Raw genomic sequence first — 10000 nt, forward strand, 5'->3', positions numbered from 1 at the left:
TATATATATATATATATATATATGTATCAATAATAACAAAGGGTAAAATTAATTAATTAACTAGTAATCAATAATTTCACCAAGTAGAATTCGGCATGAAAAAGCACCATTTCGCGGTAAATTAAAGTAATACTTTATAATAGGGTTCAACAAAGATTTGCTTTACCACATACCGAAGTTTAGAAATAGCAGCCAAAAGACCTTAGCTATTTCCTCTACCTTAAAAAGAGGCTCCCAGACAAAAACAAATTACTCGAAAACAATCCACGAAGGCAGAGAGGAAAAATAACGAAAATCAATCGATATTTGATTACCCATGTACGCGTTTCGGAATTAGATCGGTATAAAGAATGTATAATTTATACTTTTCCCGAACATTTTTTTCATCAGCATGGGACTTCACAATATTAAATATTAAAAATATTAAATTCGAAGGCACTGGAAGAATTGAACATATCTCTCCAACTAACAGTATCAGACAGATCATATCCAACGTCAGTACCGCCGAATTTCTTTATACTTGTACATTATACAATCCTTAAGCTTGGTGTCAGTAGCCATACCCTAGTTTGTGAAAAAAATACAAAATTCCTTGTATAGAAATGTGTGCTAGCAGGGGGAACGAACTCTCTAGCGGGTAACCAGATCGCGAGACTTACTCAGTTTCGAGCTATTTGACTTATCCTCAGTCGCGAGCACCTGCATGCCAGAGTGTTGCACCGATAACCAGCTGGTGGAGAATCTGCATGGAGTTAAACCAGTAGTGACATTCAACAGCCACTTTGATGTGGCAACTGACTTTACTGTTTAGTACAGTTAATACTATATCTTTTCTTGAGATTTTACAACTAGCTATTTTGCTTTATATATATATATGTAGGCAAACAGATCGAACCATCTCAAGACTAACTGCCCGAAATGGTTGTGACTTCTGAACTTAACTGAGGAAAGAAAGCCACGAATGACCCGTCTTTTTTGCCTGTCCTAATTGTTGTTTCTCTTGTCCACCTTTGTATCGTCTATCTATCCGAATGTTTTAATGTCCTCTATTATCAGGTGTCCAGCATGGAATTAAAACATTCAAAGGTAATAAATGTTATTAAAATTATAATTTAGGCTATCTAAGAGATACCACCACACTGGAAATAGCAGCCAAAACTTGACTCTAAAACCACATTAAATGTTCATACAGCACCAGGAGAGAAGACAAAGAGACAAAATAAACTAGCAAAAAAATTACTGGATAATTCCAGATCCCGGATTTTATATATATATATATATATATATATAGGAAAAAAGCAACAAGAATGGATTAAAATCTCGGTACGATCGTTTCGTACGAGGACATCTTTAATAAGCTACAAAAAATGCAGTGAATACAGATGGCTCGTACTCGTCAGCCGAAAAAACATCAGAGAACATTTTTCGGCTGACGAGTACGAGCCATCTGTATTCACTGCATTTTTTGTAGCTTATTAAAGATGTCCTCGTACGAAACGATCGTACGGAGATTTTAATCCATTCTTGTTGCTTTTTTCCTATTGTAATCACCCCACTTGTCGTATGGTTAACACCATATAGATTTCCGGTGCATCCTAGTTAAGGACCATTTCATGTGAATTCTTTAGAATTCACTAGAATCTCAATTACTTAACCGTATAATATATATATATTATATATTATATATATATATATATAAAGATAGATCGATACATAAATAGATCTACATATAACACACATACACACAAATTCTGAACTTAAAGATGCAGCATTACTTCCGATTTGAAAATATTTCATACAAGACACTACCTTTCGAGCAGATATACATACAACCAGAGTTGGAGTAGAAACACTGTAAATCAACAAGGTTTATACATGACAATGTTTCGGGGGAAACTTTTGAGTGATGCGAATATCGACAGACTTTTTGATCTCGATACCGTTTCATCACGTCGCATTTTGAAAGCTTTGCTCTGCAATCCGAAGATTAAAACACAGCTAAAAATATCTATTGAACGAAGGAGGCATTGAACCCTTCAGACCTCCAAAACGTGATCAAAACATTGTGTCTCATATCAGTGGAGGTCATTACATATGTCACTGGCTGCTTCCTAATATGTTATGAAGATAATACCTTCTTTAATTGGGTTGACATTACTGCTAAACAATATCCATTACTGCTAAACAATATCCGTATGATGGACTGTCCAGGGACAAATGGAAAAACAAATAAATTAACAAATGTTTCTAGCCACTAAATGGAAGCAAAACACTCCTGGCGTTGTTTTCTGGACAAATAAAAAAAAAAACCGACTGTTGTAAAGATCAGCTTCTTAACGCATGTGAACCAGTGAAAACATTTCTTGACAAGTTGTTTTGATACTTACAGCTTATCTGTCCAAATTATTAGTTCACAAATGTACTCATAATCATTGGTGCACTTGATTGTGTTACTCACTATATAAGTAATAGTTAGAAGAAGCTGGATTTTACATCTTTTCCAGACAGAAGGAGCGAGAGAGAGAGGAGAGAGAGAGAGAGAGAGAGAGAGAGAGAGAGAGAGAGAGAGAGAGAGAGATACATGCTCTGAAAATCCAGTCTGTAATTAAAACAATGCAACGATATAGATTCTTCTTGTTAATGTCTAAATTCTAAATAATGGAACTTTGCATATTCTAGGACCAAAAATTCTTAGAGGAAGAATTCATGAAATTAAAAAAGAAAGAGAATATAAATATTAATGTATCTCATGTTGATGCTGACTTCACAGTTGGAGATTTTGTGCAGTTCATATTTATTATTATGTTTATCGTTTAGAAGAGTGAAAACTGATGAAACCCCTGGTCACTAAATTTATGACCGTGGCAATACATCTGCGATGCTAACTCAAAGAAACTAGATAAAACGAATGCAAGAAATATCTCCGCAGATGTTCAAGTATTCTTAGACATTACATTATCCCACTTCAAATAACGTTTTTGAAATTCATTTTTCTCAATCACTGATGATTTCTTCAACAATATTTTTTTCTCCTAAACACAGGATTTACTGAATGGGAGACCAAATCCCTCACATTACTATACATGTTCTGTCTTCAGTTTGTCACTGAAGTGCAGCCCTACCTGATTGCCAAAGCAGACATTAGAACTTGGCATAACTCTTTGGCTCAGCTGTTCATTTCGGACCGTTTAACCCATGCCATAATGAAAAAGAGGGACATTAATGGATGATGCTAATGCTGCTCATGATGAGGATCTCTCTCTCTCTCTCTCCCTCTCTCCCTCTCTCTCTCTCTCTCTCTCTTTCTCTCTTATGTATATATATATATATTTTTATATGTGTGTGTGTGTGCGTGTATGTTTGTATGTATGTATGTATGAATGTATGTATACATGTATGTATGTATGTATGTATGTATGTATGTATGTATGTATGTATGTATGTAGTTCAAATGTGCAGTAAACAAAAGACAAAGGGAGGTGAGGGAACAACAACCTGGTGTATTAGTTTGATACTCGGTAAATATGGAAAAGTTTTTGACGTTTCGAACCTACGCTCAACGGCAAAGAGGAATGAGGTGGGGATGGAGAGAGAAAGAGAAAAAAACGGAGAGAGAAAAAATGCGTCGGGATTAATAGTTCCACATGTTGAAATCACCACTATATGGCACAGACGCACGAGACACTGTAATCTTGTCAGGAAATTAAACACTCAGGGAACATTCCACAGAACCTCTCTGTCTACAGGGGCAAAAGCCTTTTATTAGATTCACAAACATAATGAAGAGTTATTGATGTTGTTCTTCGCATTTCTTCTGAATCTGCCTTGCAACAAAGATCATGTCTACTTAGTCTTTATTGTATCCCTAGAAATTGTGCATACCATGCTTATCTCCATACTTCTCAATCATTTCTTGGAATGTTTGGCGAAGGATTATTCACAGATGCTCTGTGTGCCTTGTGCATGCCACTTAGAATTTTCCGGGATTCTTATGGAACCAGGTTAGGTGTTTATCCGTTTCCTATCCGACGGTTTTGACTGTAGCATCATAAAGAACGGAACTTAAAATGGTCCCTTTATTATGTATGCAAACTTCCGAGGAGTTGGGGATACCTCTGAAACTGGAGAGTGATGAAAGTTCTTACAAGTATCAAGATTGTTGAGATTGCAACAGGTGAATTTCTTAATGTCTGATTTTTTTCGGTAATGTAAGGGAAGCTCTTGCGATGTGAGTTTTGCCAATATCATATGATCTATTGAACACTCTACTCCCCCCCCCAATTGCACAGGGGAACAAAGTGATTTTTACTCTGAAATCGTGTTCTACACACAGAGAGAAGTTTCATTGCATTGCAGTTAGTTTTTCCCAGGTTTCTTATTCTTCCTTAATCTTGCATTGAAATCACTCATTTTAATTATTACCTGATCTAACCTCTAATAGAAGCAAGCAGTCTTTATCCTGATTATCAGATGTCAGAGTTAGTGCCTAGGATATCTGAAACATAAAGTAGCGGCTCTCAGCAAGGAAAATACGGACTGATATCAGCTACTTTAAAGTCATTCGATGCGTCAGACAGTTTAAAACGCTGACTGTTTCTCACAGCAAAGCCGATGTTATATCAGTGATGTACACACTCGGGTAATTCTTCCAGAAGTTGTAACCCTCTTTAACCTTATTAAGCGATCCATCTCCGACTAGCTTGGTCTTACCGATGCAGCAATATCTGTAGCGCTTCACTTCACTAACTTGCAGCGCCATCAACATTCGAGTCGACTCGTCGAGTTGTCAACATCAGTCAGTATCCGTGTATTTCACGTGACAAGCCCTACTTATATATTATCATATATTTTTCTTTTTACAACTGCTTTACTGAACGTCGTAACAAACGCGGTTTCGTATTCAGGAATTAAGCTGAGTGAACTATTTTAAGCATTTTTTGTGTGTCTTATCCTGGTTGAGATGAGCAGCGTAGCCGCTAGATAGGGCTGCTCAATAACAGGGTTTAGACAAGGGAAAACTGCTACTCACTGCTAACTGTCAATGACTGATGAGCTGATCTCTGACACGTAGAATTCTAATTCGATTCTTCCAGTATATTCAGATCTGCTCCTCTTACCAGACTCTCCATCATCACCAGCGTCGTTAGGGATCCAAGATCCATGATCCACAGTTCAAAATGAGACACTTGTGCAATGAAACTTTATAGTGATGTTGGGTGTGCACATTTCTCAATACACCTGTTGTCTCTGTGAAGAAGACAGATGTGGTGGAAAAAACCCCACGAGGAACGATATCTCCTCCCAGTTATTAGAAATTGTTGCAAACCTATCCGTCTTAAAGCTGACTGCCACAGCTGGCTTTATTCTCGGGATGTACTCACCTGGCCTTTTTCTTCCTTGGCTAAATGACAAGGTTGTGGGTTACATTGATCTTAGGATATATTCAACTAGAGAACGCCTGCACGCTATATCTAGGTAATTCACTACTGAATCATGTTCCCTCAACAAGTTAGCCGTAAAGCCATAGTTATTGTATGTGTCGACAGAGAGGACTAAGAGAATGTTAGTGAAGTGAGGAGGGTGTGTACTGATAGGGAAGACTGACTTTAGGTTGCTTTTCGCTTCACCAAATGGGTTAATCATCTGCAGCGAGCTGTAAGCGAGAGGGCTGCAAGCACTACTGCACAAGATGCATTACATCATCCTGTGTGTGTGTGTGTGTGTGTGAATGGAGGATCTCTCAGCTGTTTAATAGCGTGAAATAGTTGGGTGGTCAAACTATCTGCCTGTGTGTCTGTCCATCTGTCTGTCTGTCTGCCTGTCAGTCTGTCTGTCTGCCCGTCCGCCCGTCTGTCTGTCTCTCTCTCTATATATATGTGTGTGTGTGTGTGTGTGTATGTGTGTGTGTGTGTGCGTGTGTTTGTGTACGCGTGTGTACATCCTTGTACGTGTAAATATGAATGGATTATATATATATATATATTAACGATATTTACTATGCACACACGCGCACAAACAGACGCACACACATACACACACACAGACTACACATACACATACATATGTATATGTATGGATGGATGTGTGTATAAGCTTACTTTTGCTTCTTGCCTATAATAGCTTTTGTGTGTTTGTGCGTGTGTGCGTGTTACCTAACTTATTTTCTTAAATATCAGCACAACTCCTCAAAGTACGTTATGTATTCAAACGGTTATAGAATAAATGGCTGGGTAAAAATCAGCTCATCGCAGCGTGCCCTGTTTGGCCCTTGAATTACAGAGGGATTCTATTCGACGGCCTTGCATAGTTCCTTTCAACCCTTTTCCCTTCACGAGGTTTGATTCGGACCGAGACTATAGTAAAACATTGCTGCTTAAAGTGCCGTGCAGTGGGATCAAATTGAGGGCCACAAATCGCGAAGCAGACTTCTTAACTATTTGACCTTGCATGTATTCAAACACACACCACACACACACACACACACACACACACACACACACACACACATACACACACAGCACACACACGATTGGCTTCCGTGTTGTTTATGTCCACCAAATTTCCCTCACAAGCATTGGTCGACCCGGGGCTATACTCGAAGACATCTGCTCAAGGTGCTGCGCTGTAGGACTGAACCCGAAAACATATGGTTGCAAAGCGAGCTTCTTAACCACGTTCCCATGCATGCATTTGTATGAACGTATGTATGTGTATGTATGTATGTATGTATGTATGTATGTATGTATGTATGTAGGTGTGCGTATGTCCGCGCGCGCACGTACAGAAATACACACGCACATTCCTGTACGCAATACTCTGAAGTGGTCTCAAGCAAATAACCATTATTATTATTATCATTGATAACCTTGTGTGTTCCCACTCATAAACTTTCATTGTTACACTTACACTAATCCAGGAATCCATTCATGCATCACATGCATATGTACGTGCACACCTATCTAGCTGCATGCAACACTCACGCGCACGCGCATTCCCCCAAATGACTATGCATACACCTAGCTGTTTATCCATTCACACATATACAAAAAAAACACACACACACACATACATATGCAACTGCATACATACATACATAAAAAATCTGCGTGTCCCCCTTCACACACATGCACACACACACACACACTCACACACACATCCATGCATACAGCTACTTGATGATCCATTCATATTTTTACATGTACAAGGACGTACACATGCGTGCACAAACACACTCACACACACATATATATATATATATATATATATATATAGCTGCGTGCATTTATAAATGCAACAGGGCTACATTCATTGTACATTGCACATTGCACATAACTCAACAGAGTGCACGCACTAACTGCAGGCCTTTTTGTGAATGACAGAGAGAGAGAGAGTGAAAGAAATATCGAGAGGCAAATAGATAAACAGAGAGAAATACGGAGAGGAGGGGAGGCGTGTCTAGGCGAACTATGTTATATGGAACAATGAAAGCAATCTTAAGTCAGCCATATATGGTATTGGATCAACAACACGTTTTAATACACGCTCCATTATTTTTTTGTTTCGTTTCGTCTCACTTCCTCTTTATCTTTCACATTATCCTCAGCTAATTTTTTCCCATTCACACACTTATTCTGCACCCTCTCCTCTTTCTGCATCTCTTGCATTTTACATCATCTTTCAATGCATCGTGCATTTTTGTATAGTGTTTTTGCTTTTGTGCTTTTTTCTTTTTCTCTTTTTCTTTCTATTTTCTCATTCACCAAATTTTCTGTGTCCTGATGTGCTTATATGTTTGCTATATATAAGAATGGCATTACTATTTTAATACTACTATATTACTCATTACCTTGCGTGTGTGCAAGTGTGTGTGTGTGTGAAGCTGAATGCGTGTGTGTAAGCGTGTGAGTGTGCGTACGTGCGTTTGTGCAACCATATGCATACTTAGAAATATTTGTGTTCAGTAATAATAATAATAATAATAATAATAATAATAATAATAATAAATGCCCTGATGCAGTACCAGGCAATGGCTCTCGTAGCTTCTGATCTTAACTGATTGGACGTGTTATCATGTACATTGTTTTGTCTTGGTATAAAAGATGGGCTACAGCAAATATTCTGCTCAATACCAGATTTACTTGTCAGTTGTTTGACCATAACCAGTTGAACATGTCCCTTAGTGGCTGACGATATGGGCATATCTGATCATGAACAGAAGTAGTGGGGACGCATCATAGCCATGAGTTGAGAGGGATTCTTTGGGGTTTGAATAATTCACGTCTGGAAACATGGGTGTTTTGTTCATCATCCTTAAACAAACCTTATTCAGGGACCTTTTGAGCGGGATGCACTACTCGACCAGAACAAAATTCTAACTGGGACCCACCTGCAAGGTCATGTGCTGTTTATCTTGATATCAGATCACCATGTCACGCACATATGGTTGTGATGCATGTGCCTTGTATACCCTTATCAGACGGGTAGTCATGATGGGTATACTGGGCTTCGTATATTTTACCCCAGTGTCACTTTGATGGCATGCACTCAATAATAATAATAATAATAATAATAATAATATAATAATAATAATAATAATAATAATAATAACAATAATTTGGACACAAGTTAGTACTTTTGATTAGTCTATTACATTGACCCCAGTACCTGACTGGACTTTATTTTATCGACCGCGAAAAAATGAAAGGCAAAGCTGGACTTAGCAGCATTTGAATAGAACACCTAAAGAGCCGGAAGAAATGCCACTAAACATTTTGTTTGGTATGCTACCGATTCTGCCAACTCGCCGCCTGATTTCATTCATAGGCACAAGGGTAAAAATTGAGAGTGGAGAGGGGTTGGCCAGTTAAACTGAACCCAGTACTTGATTTACACTGTATTTTATCGATACCAGAAAGATGAATGGCAAAGTTGATTTCGGCAGGATTTTCGCCCAGAACGTAAAAAATCTTAAAGCACTGCAAATCATTTTGCCAAGATCAACTTTGCCACTCATCTTTTACCGGCAAGTGTCTCGGCAGCAAATTGAGAAATGCATGCAAGTGGAAAGCATCTCAGATTGACGAAGTCTACAATTTCTGACTGAAGTACCTGAGCAGTACTCAAGGGATAATAAATGATAGTAGCATGGGGTAATATATAATTAGACAAAATCTACACCTCAATGTCTGCTGGCTGGGAAAACAAATGCAACATTTCAAGACAAAAGTATCAGACCCAACCTCTTTATATAACGAACAATTGGCTCGCTAAAACGTTGTCTACTCCTTTTGAACTTTCAAACAGAACACCGACACATAGATGTACAAACAGACACACGGGCACACACACATGCACACACACACACACACACATAATCACACACATACGACATATATATGTATGTATGTATGTATGTATGCATGTATGCATGTATGTATGTATGTATGTATGTATGTATGTATGTATGTATGTATGTATGTATGTATGTATGTATGTGATGCTTACACTGCCTTAGGATTGACAGTCAATCTCAAGAAAACTGTTGTCATGCATCAACCTGCCCCTGGTAAGCAGTATAGTGTACCAAATATCTATGTGAATGGTAAACGACTTGATGTAGTCGATCAGTTTGTTTACTTGGGAAGCACTATTAATAGATATGGCAATGTGGATGATGAAGTTCCATATAGAATTAGGAAAGCAAGTGTTGCTTTCGGAAGGCTAGAAAAGCGTCTCTGAAGTCGGCGAGACATATGCAGAAAGACAAAGATAAAGGTGTACAAGGCTTGCGTGCTCCCTTCTCTTCTCTATGCCTGCGAGACGTGGGTCACATATCGATACCACCTTAAACATCTGGAACGTTTCCATCAGATGTGCCTCAGACGGATCTATAGCATTAAGTTGAAGGACCGTATCAGTGATCTTGAAATACTCGAAGGCTCTCGGTGTGTAAGTATAGAAGCTCTTCTGTTGAAGCAAAGGCTCAGATGGAGTGGTCATC

The 10000-nt window shown here is 38.4% G+C and overlaps 1 long non-coding RNA gene across 2 annotated transcripts in view; it reads left to right on the forward strand.

Moving 5' to 3' along the window:
• The window catches only part of LOC115210340, a 138946-nt gene that overhangs the window by 79994 nt on the left and 48952 nt on the right, over positions 1-10000 (forward strand). The window lies entirely within an intron of this gene.

This window comes from Octopus sinensis, linkage group LG4 (assembly GCF_006345805.1).
Source record: "Octopus sinensis linkage group LG4, ASM634580v1, whole genome shotgun sequence".
NCBI classification, from domain to species: Eukaryota; Metazoa; Mollusca; class Cephalopoda; order Octopoda; family Octopodidae; genus Octopus; species Octopus sinensis.